This window comes from Gossypium hirsutum, chromosome A07 (genome assembly GCF_007990345.1).
Source record: "Gossypium hirsutum isolate 1008001.06 chromosome A07, Gossypium_hirsutum_v2.1, whole genome shotgun sequence".
Lineage (NCBI taxonomy): Eukaryota > Viridiplantae > Streptophyta > Magnoliopsida > Malvales > Malvaceae > Gossypium > Gossypium hirsutum.
In genome coordinates this window covers 11,462,553-11,479,004 of record NC_053430.1, presented here as the reverse complement: position 1 = coordinate 11,479,004, position 16,452 = coordinate 11,462,553, and positions in this window count along the sequence as shown.

Sequence of the window (16,452 nt, the reverse complement as noted above, 5' to 3'; positions counted from 1 at the left end):
TTTGGTCTACGAAATTTGAGAAAATGGGTTCGGGAGTCAGTTACGTACGAGGAAGGATTAGCACCCTCGTAACGCCCAAAATTGGTACCTAATTTATTAATTAATGTCTTAATGTCGAAATCTAAAAAAACTCGAAAAGAATTTAGAATACGATCCCTTTTTTTACGTTGATCTATACAAAGAATTTGCTTGAGTAAATCGAATTGGATTCTAAAGACCTTCTAATCCCAAAGTAATAAAATGCCACATCCAGTACTTTAGGACGCAACATTTCAGACCCTCGAGAATAAGTTGGCCTTTTGATTTTCAAAACTCATACGTTTTAATTCTTAAAGGTTATTCGGTCATTCGGATCAAACGAGAAAAATCAAAACCCAGTACGTTAGGGCACGATCTCTCGAATTTTCAAATGCAGAACATTGCCTTACTTTAAATTTTTCTTTATTTCTTAAAAATTTTATCAAACGTAAGTTCAAAATGCCATGGGTTATTTTGAAGCATAATACAAAGACAATCAATTATATGTAAACATAGTTCATGGGGAATAATAATGCAATAAAATAAAACAACTATACGAGCCAAGAATATATGATAAATAAATGATATGATAATACTAATATACTATAATAGTCATGGTAATATTAACAGACAAATTGCAATAACAATAATACATATGAATATGAATAAGTAAAGATGAAATAAATAATAATAATAATAATAAAGTAATAATGAATAAATAAATATAAGGGAAAAGATTTAAAAAATATTGAAAGTAAAGAACCAAATTAAAGGATAAATGAAATTTAAAATATAATTTGTAATAAAACATAGGTAGATAAATAAATATAAATAGTAATAACAATAATAATAATAACGATAGGTAATATAAATAATTCAGTTTCCTTTAAAAATATATATACATATATAAAAAGATAATAAATGGATAAAGGAATAAATAACAATGAAGTAAAAATGATAGATGCTGAAATGACAATAATAACAAAATTATAAATAAAATAATTAAATGAAAACAAACAAAAATTTAAAGAGGAACGAAAGGACAATGACAAATGAACACAAGGATTATAATAAAATATGAATGTATAATATACATACATATATATATATGAACAAGTAAACGAAGGAGCGAACAAATAAAATAAAAGAATAATGAACAAATGAACAAGTAAATAAATAAATTAATTAATTAATTAGAACAAAAGGACTAAGTCGGAACTTAAACAAAACTAAAAGATAAACTGAAATTTAAATTCTCAAATAATAGCGAGTGGACGAATAAATAAAAGAATCCAAACGAGAGGTTAATTTGATGCTAAAATAAAGTTAAAGAGACAAATTAAATGAAACAAATAACATAAGGGTTATAATTTGACGTATGAAAACAAGAAAGGACCAACAGGGAAATTATCCCTTGTCTTCAAAATGCCCTCGTTTCAAGCATTTAACCCTTTTAAACGGTCTAAGGACCAGAATAAAACAAAGTTAAAAGTTTGTGATGAAATTAAAAAAAATAAAAATAGGATACAACTAAATTGCGCGCATCACAAAAGCGGAGGGACTAAAGTAGATATTTTCCCTCTTAAAGGAAACGCGTGGACCCCCCTAGAGTGGGTCGGGTCGCGCACGGGCCCTCCAAACGATGCCGTTTCAGCGTTAGAAACCCAGGTGCAAAACGATACCCTTTTTGCATTATCATTTAAGCCATTTTTTTATTTGCTTCCTCTTTTCTAAAAAATTTCAGAGAATACCCCCCCATTTGCATTTTTTTTCTAGGGTTTATAGCCCTCTTTGAGCCGCCGTTAGACCATCGTGAACCCGCCGTGGATTCCACCGTAGACGGTGGTCCAAAGCCTCATGGAATCGGGTTTGTGACCCTCTTGAAGGGCGATTCGATGGTGAGGCTCCCTAGACCGAAGAAAACAAAAGAGAAAGAACCCCCTGCCTCCTCCTTGGGTCGATTCCGACGACGGGAAAGAAGACTCCAGCGACGCAAACCCGGGGTTTTGGGTAAGTTTTTCCTTTTCCTTTTTATTTATTTTTTTGTTAAAAATAAATTTAAAAGGTAGAAAAATAAATAAAAAATAAAATCGAAAGAAAAAAGAACAAGAAATTGAGATTTAAAATCAACCTTTTTTGTTTTTTGCTTTTTGATTGCTTAATCGTCTGTAAAAAAAAATACAATCTGTTCTTTCTTGGCTTTATAGCCGAAATACAATCTATTTTTTATTTTCGTTTAGGCCTCTATTTCTACTGTTTACCTTTGCGTGTTGCCTTGTCTCTGTTCCTCTTTTGGGTATGTTTGCAGGTCGGGGAAGGTCAACAAAGGGGGGCTTTCGTTTTGGTGCAACGGGACAAAGGGGAGTCGAGCCTCAGGCGTTGGACGTGCCGACGAGGCACATGGGACGTGCGGCGTTAAGGGAGACTAGGATTTCCTGCTAGCTGAGATTGGTTTAGGCATTGGGCCTATCGGGCCGGTAGGAAGTGGGTTAGGAATTTAGGTTATTTGGGTTTTTCGGGCTTGGTTTTATATTTGGGTCCTTTTAATGTGTAAATGGACTGCTGAATCTTTTTACTTATCTTGTTTTTATTGGTTTGGGCTCGGGCCGGGCAAAATGGACCTATTACAATGCCCAAGAAAAGACATCTCTTAAATTGGACTTGATAGATGACATTTTAATCTTTCAATCGGTTTTCTCTTTTTAGATTAGACTAAAGACATGTTTAGATTTATTAACATAAGATGTCTTTTCGTACTACGATCCAACCATGTAATATCGCTTAGTATTAGTTAAACATTAGACAATTAATGAGCAACATTTTCTTCCATTTTATTTTACATACAAAAACCATGTGAGGATAATTATACAAAGTATATTAATGTAATCAAGTAAATTTGTTTTATTAACCAATTTATTTCAAAAAATTACAACTACATATTGACGAAAATACTACAGTTAAAACACCAAATCCAACACTTTGTGATTGTGTTCATTTTTGAAATTGTTAAATACATGTGCATTGTTTATACTTTGTGCTTATAAAAGTACTTTACTTTTATAAATAAACAAATATTAATGTAAATATATTTTTATTTTTATTTTTTTATGTTTTTTAATAAAATAATACTATATATAATACGATTTGGATTTAGAATACAAGTAAAGCACCACTTGATTTTATGATAACATGTAAACTGATTGTTTGTCCTTGAGCAATTGTCATCATTTTCGCTACTTCAAAATACTTATTTCAGAAATTGTAACATAACAGTTGAGAAAATTATTAGTTTTTTTTTTCTAATCCATTATCATAATTAGGATATCTATGGTTAGGGTTGATTGATTGGTTGGTTGCATTTGTCTTATATGCTAAAAGATGGTTGACATTATTTTTATAGTAAAGTCCAAAACTTTGGTTTTTAAACCTATAACGACTCTATGATTTAAAGTTTTAATTACAGTAAAAAATAGCTTTAATTAAATGAGATTAGAGGAAAAAGGCATACAGAAAAAGATTTAAAAAGTTTAAATGTCTTTAAATTATTTTATTTCTTAAATAACTTTTTCATTTTTTATTGCAATTAAATGTATGTTTGATAAATCATTAAATATGTTTTAACTATTTTCAATTTAATCCTATTCGATTGATTGATCTGTTTCTATTTTTTTTGTGATAAAAAAAATTTTAAGACTTTGTTTGATTTTAAGAAACAAAAATCATTTTCGATTTTGTAATTAAATTGTTTTTAATTATTTTGACCAAAAATATTTTGTAAAATTGAAAAAATTAAATTATTTTTAATTTTATATAAATGGACTAGGATTAAAACACATCTAAATTCAATTTTTTTTATTTCAATAATTTTCAAATATCAAATTTGTTATCGTAGTTCGAACTCATTAAAATATATAATTTTTTTTATTTTGATTATGATCTTTTTATTGTATGAAAATACGTATTAAACATGTTTTCATTATTGAAATTATTTTTTTTTGCTTTTATTTAACAAACATGCTTTTCAATTTTCAAAAAAATAAAAATAAACGTTAATTTTTAAAAATGAAAATATAAAATATTTTTAAAAATAAAATGGAACCTAACACTCTATTTGGTTTTAGGAAACATATGTCATTTTTTATTTTTTATTTTATTTTTCAAAATGGAAAATATTGTAGAAAACATTATTAATGAAAAAATATATAAATCATAAAATAAAAATAAAAATTTTGTTTTCACTATTTTATCAAAAACGCAATATACGACAAAAATTTTTTAAAACACATTATTAAATCTATTATCTTGATTCAAATTCATATAAATGTAAAAAAATTTAAAATTTTCTGATATTGTCATTATTGAAAACAAATTTTTGTATCTATTTTACCAAATGCTTTTTTTAATTATTAAATAATATAAAATGAAAGTTTTTTTTAATGTACAATTACAATTGTGAATATAAACAATATATATCCTGTGATAGCTCATTTTTTAATGGTATCGAAATGGCGGTTTAAAAATACTATTTACTGATGATCGAGTCTGTAAAAATTATTATTTAATATTTACGAGTTTATTATAATAATATCAAAAATTTTGGTCAAATAATTTTAATGATCGAATAGTTAATTAATGTAAAAATAAATAAATTATAAAAATGATAAAATTGAATCACTAATAACTTTTATTTAATAGAGGGTATATATAGTAAATAATTAAAGATTCAAAGTCACAATTAGCCAATTTTAGAAGATGGTGGATTGTTAGTGCATTAGGTAGCCTGTGTTTCATTATAATTTATAATGAATAATATTAAAAAAGTAATAAAAATAAAAGTAATAGAAACAAGGTGGAAGGAAAGAGAAATTTCATCGTCTCTTCTTCTCCACCATCGTTTCTCCATTGTTAAGCAAAAGGAAGTTCGGCCAAGCTTAGTAGCCTTGCATTGTGAGAAATTTATTTTTCATAATTTTTATGTTTTTGAGATTGTTGTAGTTAAATTTAGTTAAATTATATATTTTTTCATTGATGATTTTTGAAGTTTGTGGTATTAATATGTTAGTTTATAAGCTTAGAAATGAAAAAGAGACTAAATTGTAAAGTTAAATGTTAGTTTTTGAGTATAGGGACTAAAATGAAGATAATGTAAAACTGTCATTAGATTTTGATAGAAATTGATAGTAGAGGATTGTAGAAGGGTATAATTGAAATTAGAAAAAAAAGTTCAATTGTGAAAGTTATAGTTGTTTCGATTTTAGGAACTAAATTGAATAAAATAAATAATTTTAGGGGTTTTGTAGAAATGAGAGAAAATAGGTCCATGCATATCATATTATGTTATTAAATTTTTGGAATTGATAAATTGAATTAAAATTATTATATAGATCAAGAAGTAAATCAACCGGAAGATAAACACGTAAAAGTAAAAATTACGGAGTAGTCCTCAGAGTCATATTTGTTGTTGTTTTGTTTAGGTAAGTTCGTATGATATTTATTTTGTTAATATATGGTTATTATTTTTTAAATTGTTTACTTGTAAGTTCAGTTGTTGTAAAATGATAATTGTTCGTATTGAAAGGATTAAATTGCAAAGTACGATATATGTGTTTAGAATGAATATGGATTATCACATCCAAAAATCGAGTTAGAAGAAAATTGGAATAGTGGACCAAGAGATTGTCACTTTCTAACCTTTTATTTATAAGCTCGTAAAATTATTTTAAGAATGAGCTATTGGCTTAATGGTTAAGAGAAAATAAAAAGACATTGTAATTGGCTTAGAGACCTCTCTTTTCTCCTTCACTGTGCCGACCCCATCAATCCCCCTCTTTGCCATCCACTTTTCCTCCCTTTGTGGTGGTTTGTTGATCGTTTTCTTCATCCTTTTGATTTCGTTTTTCCATTTTTCTAGCCTCCAGTCTATTACTTTTATCATTCAAATATATCTACATTGCTACCATTAAAATCACTATTTGCCGCCCCTTCCTCCTCCTTGTGTAAGTGTTGTTTTCTCTCTTTTTCTCTTCCTTTTTACTATTATTTTATTATTGATTTAATTTTGGAATTTTGGTGTTGTTTTTCTATTTTAAAATAGCCTTTGTTCAGCCCTTACACGTTCCCTAAAGACTGCCCATGGTAACCCCTTCAGTCACCACCATTGGGGTGTTTGTCGGCTCTTAAAACTCATTTTAAAACTCCTTTTGTGGCTGTTGTTTTATGTCCATAAAATATTGATTTAACATGCCGTTCATAGCCTTCTTTTTCCCTATTTTTCAAGTCTTATACAATCCCTAATCAACCTATTAATCCCCTTTTTTGTGCCACCCCAAAGCAGCCCCTTGTGTGTCGTCCATGGTGGTGTGCTGCACCTTTAAGCACCACTTTGGGGGCTGTTGTTTTTTATTTTTTGCCATCTCTTTCCAGAAAATAAAAATGATTATTCCACTTCTCTAATCAACATTTAATTGTGTCATTTTTAGGTGTATTCGATCCCCTTCATTCAACAATTCTGAAGTAGTTAATGGGTAGTGTAAGTGCGGAAGCTTGTAAGATTTAGTGCCGTATTAATTTCATTTAAATATTTTGATCTGGCCAATTACTCTAAGGATTTATTAATTATTTAGCTATTTATTTTTATATAAAATTGATCGTAGGTGCTGACCGTAACTTCCTGGATTAGCAGTAAAATCAGAACCTATTCGCACTCTCGTTTAGCGTTGTTTTGCTTGTTATCCTAAATATGAAAATTCGCTATTATAGCATTGTTGTGGTCGAACCCTTAGGGGTGTTTCAAGGCTAGTTCTAATCGTAAAAAATAACATTTTAATTGTTTTTTTGGATCACTGATCATTTAAGGCTTAAATGCGGAATTTTACGAATTAGCATTGTGGATTTTGTGAAATGAGATATGGGTCCTAACTTTAAACAAGTGATTGCTAATTGTTAAATATTTGATAAATCATTAATATTTTCTCGTTGGTTGAGCGGGTTGAGTGGCCAAATAAGCGATTTTAAAAGTGTCGAGCAAGGTACGTAACGTATGGTTGATCGGGTAGTTAACCCTTACTGAATTTGCCTCAATGCAAAAAATTTGATATGTCTGATTACTATTTGGTGCCCTTATTAGGGATGATTACATGCTTGATAATGATGTTCATTGTGTTGACATGATATGAATTGCTATTGTTCATTGAATGTTTGTATAACATGTGACTCATTGAGTCACCTATTGACCTGTGTATTAAGCATGCTTGACTGTAATGCTTGTTGTATGTATGATACATACCATTGGTGCCATTGTTACTAATTGACTGAAAGTATGAAATTCATGTACTAAAACTGTTACCGTAAGCATGTTAAGCATGCCATTGTATCGAATATATTACCGTAAGCATGTTATGCCTGCCATTGTACCAAAACCAATCTAAAAGCTGATTTACTCAATGATTGTATGACATACTGCATATGCATAGGGTGGGATATTGTGGTTGACGGAGGAGTTCCACAGAGTACCGTGACAGTTAAAGTTCGCAATATTGTTGTTAGTGCATTGCACCAAGAGTACCGAGGAGATTGGAGATTTTATCACATTACTGGTAGCTTGTCTGCATTACTGGTGGCTTGTCTACACTATAGGCAGTTTATCTGTATTACGGTTATTGGCAGCTTGTCTGCATGCATTGGTAATTTTTCTGCACTATTATACTGGTGGTTTATCCACATCGAGCTATAGCTCGTATTGTTTGGTGTTCGGCAAATAGGTTTTGGGTCTTAAGCTTTTCAGGTAGCCCTCATAACTTGGACCAGACCCCGACATATGGAGAATCAACTCGGACATCGGATTATTTTTTTTAAGTTTATTATTTTGATTAGAATTTTTCCTTTGGTTTTGGTTTGTAACCATGTTTATTTGGACTATGGCTTAGAGATTTCTTTTTCAAGGTTTTATTCATGCATTGGCTTTTGAAATTTAATAATCGATAATTGTATGTTATCTAGGTTATGAAAAACTAACACTGTTCATCAATTTTTGTTGCATTACAAAGATTTGATTTTTGAACAACAAAACGTCAACTCAACTAGTTTTCTTACACTTCACAAATAATGTCTAAAGGACGACAATACTAATGGTTTTCTACAATATCACTATTGACAATAAAATGAATTCTAAAATATAGACGAATTATTAAATGAATGTTTTAACCTAACCCAAGGTCACAACCACAATTTTTAAAAAAAATAGATGAGTTAGGGTTTTTCTTCGAGAAAGTGATTAGATAGTCTGCTTAGCCCTTTTGGTGGCTAATATAGTCTTCTCAATCTAGCCATAACTTCTAGGCTAAGCTAGGGAGGTTACATGGATTGTTAATTGGATTATGTCATGTATATGGACATGATACAATAATCGATTTAACGCTCGTGTGAAGTTAGTAAACGATTAGGATACAAGTGACATACCACTAAGGTGTAAAAAGTAATAGGTATCGGTTTAGACCTCTTTATCGATGGCTGAGATCCTGCATTTGTTATAGATTCTCTACAGCTTGTGTGAGCCGCATTGTGTAAAGTTCAAAGTCCCATTTACAGCTCGTGTGGCCAATTCAAGTCTTATGTATCCAAAGTTATTTTTGTTGGAAAATTGGGTTAGGAAAACGCAGCGAAAAATAAGTTTAAGGGAAAAAAAGAGTGTAACACCTTGATTTTTGGGGCTAGAAGTTTTGGGTTTTGTGGTTAAGGTCAGTGAGTTGGTGGCGCTATTGAATTTAGTTGTGCGTTTAAGTGACAGAATGAGCTTGCTGGTTTGGTGGTTGTATGTGTGTGTTAGTTTGTCTCTGGGTTCTGGGTCCGAGTCTCTATGTCTGCGTTTGAGGTAACGTTTTATTTTGGGAAGTTAAAATTTTTTTCTTTTTAACTATTTATTTTTAACTCTGCTTTTACTTATTATTATTATTCTACTTTGTTTAATTTTGGGGGGAACGTTCTTTCTTCTTTTTTTCTTTTTAGGGTTTTTTTTCTCTTTGGATTTCTTCTTTATTTCCTTGTTGAAAACAGGTTTGCTTGTGGATTTCGAAGAATCTCGCTCCCCAATCGTCGAATCAGGTGTGGGATTCGAATCTTGTCTATCTTTAATTTTGTGAATTATTGTTTCAAAAATTCTCGTTTGTGTTCTTAACTGTCGATTTTGAGGTGTTAGTTGCTGAAAAAGGTTTTGGGAATACGACATATCCCGATACCCTTCTATTATGGCGAAGGTTGGGGCTATTGCGATGGCTAAAATAACATTGTAACACCCCAAACCCGGCCTAGACACTATGGCCGAAATCTAGCGTGTCACATTGAAGTGTTTTTCGAAAACCATGTTCTCATTGAAAACCCTTCTTGCTATTTAAAAACTCTGCCCATTTTAAAACTTTTGAAAACCTCAATTTTTGTTGGTTTATTAAAATTTATTCTCTTGTAAAACATTATTTGCTGCGGAGGCTTAGTTTAAAGTTTTGCGAAAACGTGATATTTTGAAAAACAATTATTGTTTTGGAAAAGAAAATCGTGTTCTACTCCAGTAGTTATAAAACAATATATAAAATTCCAAATTTAAAACCAGAAATTAAAAGAGGCCTTGTTACAACCCAGATCAAATATAAGTACTTGTAAATAAATAACTTAAAAGAAAATAAAAAATAATAGCAGTTGTGTGGCCACCTCCGAGTCTCTTGCAACACCGATCCTCCTAATGCTAGGGATTACTTGCACAGTTAATAAATGAGGTGAGTTTATGAAAACTCAGTGTGTAATCCCCTCCTAAACTAAAACAGTTAGTAAACAGTCAGAATTCAGAATCAGTCTGGGCTGGAGCCTATTACAGTAACAGAATAATGTGTGTGGGCCAAAGCCCAGTACAATATCACTTGGTTCTCAGCCCTCATTAGAATCAATTGGGCCTAGTCCATTCTCAAAATCAGTAACAGTTGGGCCTAGCCCATTAACAGAATCAGGTGGTCCCAAGCCCAATACAGAATCAGTATCAGATGCAGATATGTAGACAGATTCCTAGCCCAGTCCAACCAACACACCACCCATACCAACCAACACACTATATGGGGATAAAATTGACCCACCCAGCCAACACACCAAGCTTAGCACCGGTTGCGGCACTAAGTCAACAGGATGGCTCAACGCCGTAGACAGATAGTTAAAGGCTATAAATATCACAACAACGCTGCCAGTTAACAGAACGACTATAATCCATAAGTGTCATAGAAAGGCTGAAAGCCTTGTACAGAACGACTACAAGCAGTACACTTCCTCCGTCAATAATAACCCAACCCCATACAGTATGTCATGTCATAAAATATTACGTGTATCCAAGGTCATACTCAGTACAATCATATACGTAAATCATAAGCACATCAGTCATATGAAATATATGGGCATAATCGTCATTTTACCATACAAGGGTATTACGGTCATTTTACCCTACAGGGGCATTACGGTGATTTTACAAACTGAGTCTTAATGACCCAACAGTAGGTTCACCGTTACCTCGAGTGACTTAAGTAACCTAAACAGACATAACGGTGCAAATGGGCCTAAGGCCTATTACTCGGCCCAAATGGGCTCACACCCTCGTGTGGCCCATTTAGCCCAAATTTAGATACGGCTATGTGACCTACATAGCCTAGTCTACTAATTATCACAAGTTACAGATTCAATCCGTATGTGGCCCACGAATTCATTGGGCCCACATGGTCCATCTAGGCCAAACGTGGCCTAGAACTACCTAAGTCGTGTGCGCGACATGACAAGTCTACTTACGTTTCACTTAACAGTGAAGTTTACCCATGAAGGCCCAGGGCTCATTGGGCCCATACGGCCCATGAGATCGCCCATGGTGGCCTTCCTCGACTTATGCCCATGTTTCATGAGCTCAGCTTACCTCACTAGCGATCGTACGCTCATAGGCCCAAATACTGAAGTTTTGGCTTTTCGGCTTTTGCCGACTTCCAACAAAGGGCGTGAATACACACATGTTTATGAGAACACGTCGAAGTCCACGATCACCAACCTTGGTTAAGCAGGTATGAAATAATCCCTTCTAAAACCAGTGATCACCAACTCATCTTATTCACTCCATTTAAAGCCAGCTTCTCACCAATTCCCATGTTAGCTTCCCGATGTGGGATTACTTTCAACCATTAGGTTGAATTCCTTATTTTTATATGACCACTTCAACCACAGAGTTCCAGTCCAACTCCACCTCCTACACAACTCAAACAGCAAAATAAATTCCCCATTGCGCATCCCAAGACTTGAACCTTAGACCTCACAGTTACACAACACGCCACCCTGCCACTACACCACAAGGCTCTTTCTATCACCATTTTAGCCTCAATTAATTATAAGGTCTATAGGCCAAAGTCTAGGTTCGTTTAAAAAAAACCAAAAAAAATTGCAAGAGCCAATACTTGAACCCAAGCTCCCTTGCAACCTTAATGATGCTACAACCACTAGACCACTTGCTTCCTTGTGTTATTTATTTAACACAATAATTTAAAAGGCCTTTATCCAAGTACCCAGGGTTTTATTCACTTAAAACCAATTTTTTTGCTAAAGCCTACGTTTGAACCCAAGATTATTCCAACACTTCTCAGGGCCATTAACCACCAAAGCAGACATTTAATTGTGTCATTTCCCTGCACAATTAAATACTTATATACAACCTCCTTACGAACCCATACTTAAGGCCCAAATTCGGGGCGTTACAAATGTTTTCTGGCTTGTTCCGATATGGTTTCATGGCCACTGGGGTTTCCACACAGGCGTGTGCTAGTTCACACGGCCGTGTGCTTTTGGGAATTAGTGTTTCCAGGCCAATTTTGTTGCCACACGGCCGTGTGGCTGACTTGGGGATTTTATCGATTTTTACACGGCCGTATCCCTCGCGCAGACAAGCATGTGTGATTGAGAATTAGGGTTTGGGTGATTTGGTGCCACACGACTTGGCCACATGGTCGTATGGCTAATTTGGGGATTTAGAGATCCCACACGGGCGTGTGTTTTGGGACACATGGTCATGTCTGGTGGGCACAGGAGCATGTGAGACCCTTACACTGCCGTGTCAGCTTTGTACTCAAATTTAGTGCAAATGGACAGAGAGTTACACGGCTTGTTCCCATGGCTATGTCCCTGGTCCACACGGGCGTGTACCTTAGTCACACGGCCGTGTGCCCCTCTTCACACGAGCGTATGCCCCTCTTTACATGGGCTTTTGACCTCCCTCACGGCCTAGGCATTTCCACATGACCAGAGCACACGGGCATGTGGTTCTAAGTCACCTATTTTGATTCTATGTGTCTTTGATACAAGCATTTCTCTGTGTGTTTGCTCTGGTTGATCTTTATTCATAATGGCTAAAAATTCTGATCTGGGCTTCGGCATGAGTGTATCTGTGACTTTCATGTGAGATGTTTGAATTTGATTCTGTTTTGTTGGATGTGTGTGCATAACTGTTCTGTCTGACTACCTGATATTGTGCCTCTGTCTTGTGAGATTGTATGCATACATGCACCCGCATAAAACATTTTGGGATGGGTTTAGAAGATAAAGGAGTCTGATTCTGATCTAATCTGGTAGTTCAAATTGCAATTTGTCTGCATTACAAATTACCGTACAGCACTGTACAGCACATACGTCAGCCTTGCTACGTATAATTATCTGATCAGGCAGTTCAACTGCAAATTATTGATATAACGGTTTACCACATTGCACTATACCGCATATACATTGGCTATGCTACATATATATATATTTGATCTGACAGTTCAACTACATTTTGATAGGTCATTGTTGCCAGGCAACCCAGGATGACTTTATATGGTGTGTAAGGTTAGATGGGCCTAATTGGTCCTATGTGGTGTGTTTGTTTGGATGAGCTCAAATAGCTCTTACGAGGTGTGTTCGAGGGACGAAGAGGTGTGTTTGGCTAGATGAGTGGGTTCTTTTAATATCAAACTGCATACATACTCATCTTTTTGAGTGTTCTGTGTGTGAGATTCTTTGATTGTTTCTATTTGACTAATTAACACATGTGACTGTGTACCTGTGAGTGTGACTTAGTGTGCTTGAATTGCTATTTAGTTTTGAGATGTTGGTTTCGGGTTACCTTCTGGATCTGTATGTCTTTGTAAGTACGTTTCTTTATTGAACTACTTTCCGACATCCTATTTTATGCTTCTGTAGTTAGATTGGTTTTGAACTCACACTGAGCTCGAGTAGCTCACCCTCTCTTAATGTTTCATTTTCAAGTACCTTTTTTCTGAATTCTAACGCTGGACTCAGTGTGTGGAGGTCTCGGACTGTCTCGGTAGAAATAAATGATTATTGGTTTATATTATCAGTTTATATTTGGTTAAACGATTTTTGAACTGTAAGATTTTATAAAGCTGTGGTACAAGTTTCGTCTTAATGTAATTTAGGCTATATGCTTTACCTAAGTGTAATTCTATATACTGGGTTTTAGACGATTAAATGTTTCGGTTTGTCTTGAGAACTTGTCTAGTAAAATTTAACTATGGTTACTTCAGTGACCAATGTGACATCTGGGATTCGGTTTAAACTTCTAGGCCGGGTTCTGGGTGTTACACAAAGTTTTAATTTTTTTTCAAAAACAATAACTTGGTTGTGATATCTAAAGTAATAAACACTTTATCAAAATTTTACATTTTCAATTCGTCTAGAGTAAACGCTTCGATTGAGTGGTCTTCTCCTATATCCACGTCTATCGAGTGTGGGCTTGCTTCGAATCAAAAAGTTTTCCACAAAATTACCAGTGGAGTAATTTCACAATTTCTCTAAACTTTGGTGTCAAGTTGTAAATAAGAAAAATATCTCTAGAAATTTTGTAAAAATAATATCTTTAGAGAATTTTCTCTCTATAACTTTCTCTTAAATATAAGTCTGTGAAAAATAATGACCCAAACCTCTCTTTATATAGGAAGAGTTTATAGAGTTCAACTATTATTAAGTTTAATCACTTTAATATTAAATTAATATAATACTTATCAAGATAAATATTAAATTTAGTTTAATATTAAATCTATTAAAATACTTTTATTTTTGGAATAGTTAATCTGAAATCAAACTATCTGGTAGAGTCCCACTAATAATATAATTCTTCCATTGCTCAACGATCGAAGAATCGCCGCCGCCAGCCATCCGCTGGTGACTGAAATGTCGCCATCACAGTGATCGGGATCGCCGTACACGGTGGTGTAGGCACGACATCTTCACGACACCCCGAGCCAATTCAGTTGCTGCCGATTCGATCTTAACTAGTGACGCCTCGATCAGTCTGGTCTAGCCATCAATTGGACCATCGGTCCGGTTTCACATACCAATCTAGTCCAATCAATTTTTGGGTCTCGGTCTTGGTTTTGGGTTCCCAGGCCCAATTTTCAATCTTAGGTCCAATTTTTAATTTCAATTACCCATTGGGCCAATTGTCTAATTTGAAAATTTTTTCAAAAATATCATATGTATTTTAATTAATTTGATTAATTTAATTTTACTTTATCAAAATTAATTTTCCCAAAAATCACTAAGATTTTTCAAATTAATTTTTCAAGAAAATTCTTTAACCAAATTTTCTAGTTGAACAATTCTCATGATTGCTTAATTTAATTCCACATCAAATAAATTGACTCACTTAATTTATTTCCAAAGTCATAATAATTTGCTTTTGATTCAAATACAATTCGATCAAGCTTTTATTGAGCTAGCAAAGGGACCAGTCAGACATATACAATTAGACTTTAGTAATTACAATTATGTCTAAGAGCATCGTTCTGATAATTTGTAATGTACTTAATCATGGAGCCAGTCCACAAGAAGTATTCTAATTGAAAACTCCTTATTGTATAATCTTTACAAAATCAATTCATCCAACCATTTTTCTCCAATTACCTCTTCATGTGCATGTTACCCTTATATGATATCTGTAACGCCCCAAGTTTTTAAATATTTCTATAATTTATTGACACAATTGTGTATTTGCTTCAGTGGTTAAGTGTTCTGGGTGTGTGTGTGAGGTCCCAAGTTCAAGCCTTACATTTGGAAAAATTTGGTAATTTTTGGAATTAAGCCTTACTCTAGTCTAGCAGGCTTATTTGTAAATATTTGTATTTTTACATCAGAATGGGCCTGCTGGTCTAGTGGTTAAGATGTGTGTTGGCGAGTTGGAGGTTTGGAGTTTGAATCCCTATGTGAATGAGGGGGATTATTTTTGCTTGATGCCGTGTAGGTGTTTGAGTAAAATTGGAATTCTAATGGGAGTGGGTTAGTGGAGTTAGTGGGGGGATTATCAGAAAATATTTTGATTATCTCTTTCCCAAAATACAATTTTTGGTTCTCCTTCATTTTCCCCAAAAATATCCAGTCTGTTCTTTCTTTTGACTCTTTGCCGAAATTCCCATCTTCCTCTCCCTAGTTATGTTTGATTTTGTTTTCAATTTACCTTCGTTGTTCTACGTTGTCATCGTGGATTTGGTAAGTGGTTTTGGTTCCTTAAAGTTTTGATTTTTTTAAAATAATAATTAGGATTTTTGTTAACTATTTTGGCAGTCGAAAATCTGGTGTGAGAGGCTGTTCTAGTGCCGAATCGTAGTGCAAAGCATTCGTGGTTTACAAGGTAAGGGTTGTACGGTCAAAAATGTCTAATCTGTTTTAGGGTTTTGGTTCAGTTTGATCGTTTAAGAGATTAACTGAGTAAAACATGTTCAATTATAGGTTTGGGTTTGCTCGGGAGTGATTACGCATCGAAAATGAACTAAGTGTGTACCCAGAAACACAGAAAATGAGAATCAGTGATAGCTAAAAAACGACTCTGCCGACTCTACACGGCCGTATGGTAGGCAGTGCGGTAGGCTGTGTGCAAGGCTGTGAGCCACAAAATGGCCATGTGATCGACGAGTCAGGTCGTGTACAGGTGACATGACCGTGTGATGGCTGGGTAAGGCCGTGTGCGACACACGGGCTTGACCAATAGGGTTGTATGGGCCACACGGGCATGTGGGCCCAAATGGGTGAACCACATGGGCATGTGGGATTCTGACCCAAACCATGTGATCGACACGACCAAGGCCATTTTAGGCCGTGTGGGCCACACGGGTGCATGGGCCCACACGAGCAGGCCACATGAGCGTGTAAGCCCATTCTTCTGGAATAATCTGTAAGGTTGCACGAGTCACCCAAGTTAACTGTGACTGACTGTAGGGTTGGTAAGCATTACTTAGACCCCTGATTCTGTGATCTAATTATGTGATGTATGTACTAAGCATGTTACTCTTAGCATGTGTATCTAACTGATTATATGATCTGTCAAGCTGCATTATAGCATACCATATTTGTTTGACGCATTGCATCGTGGTGGGGTTGGTGTTA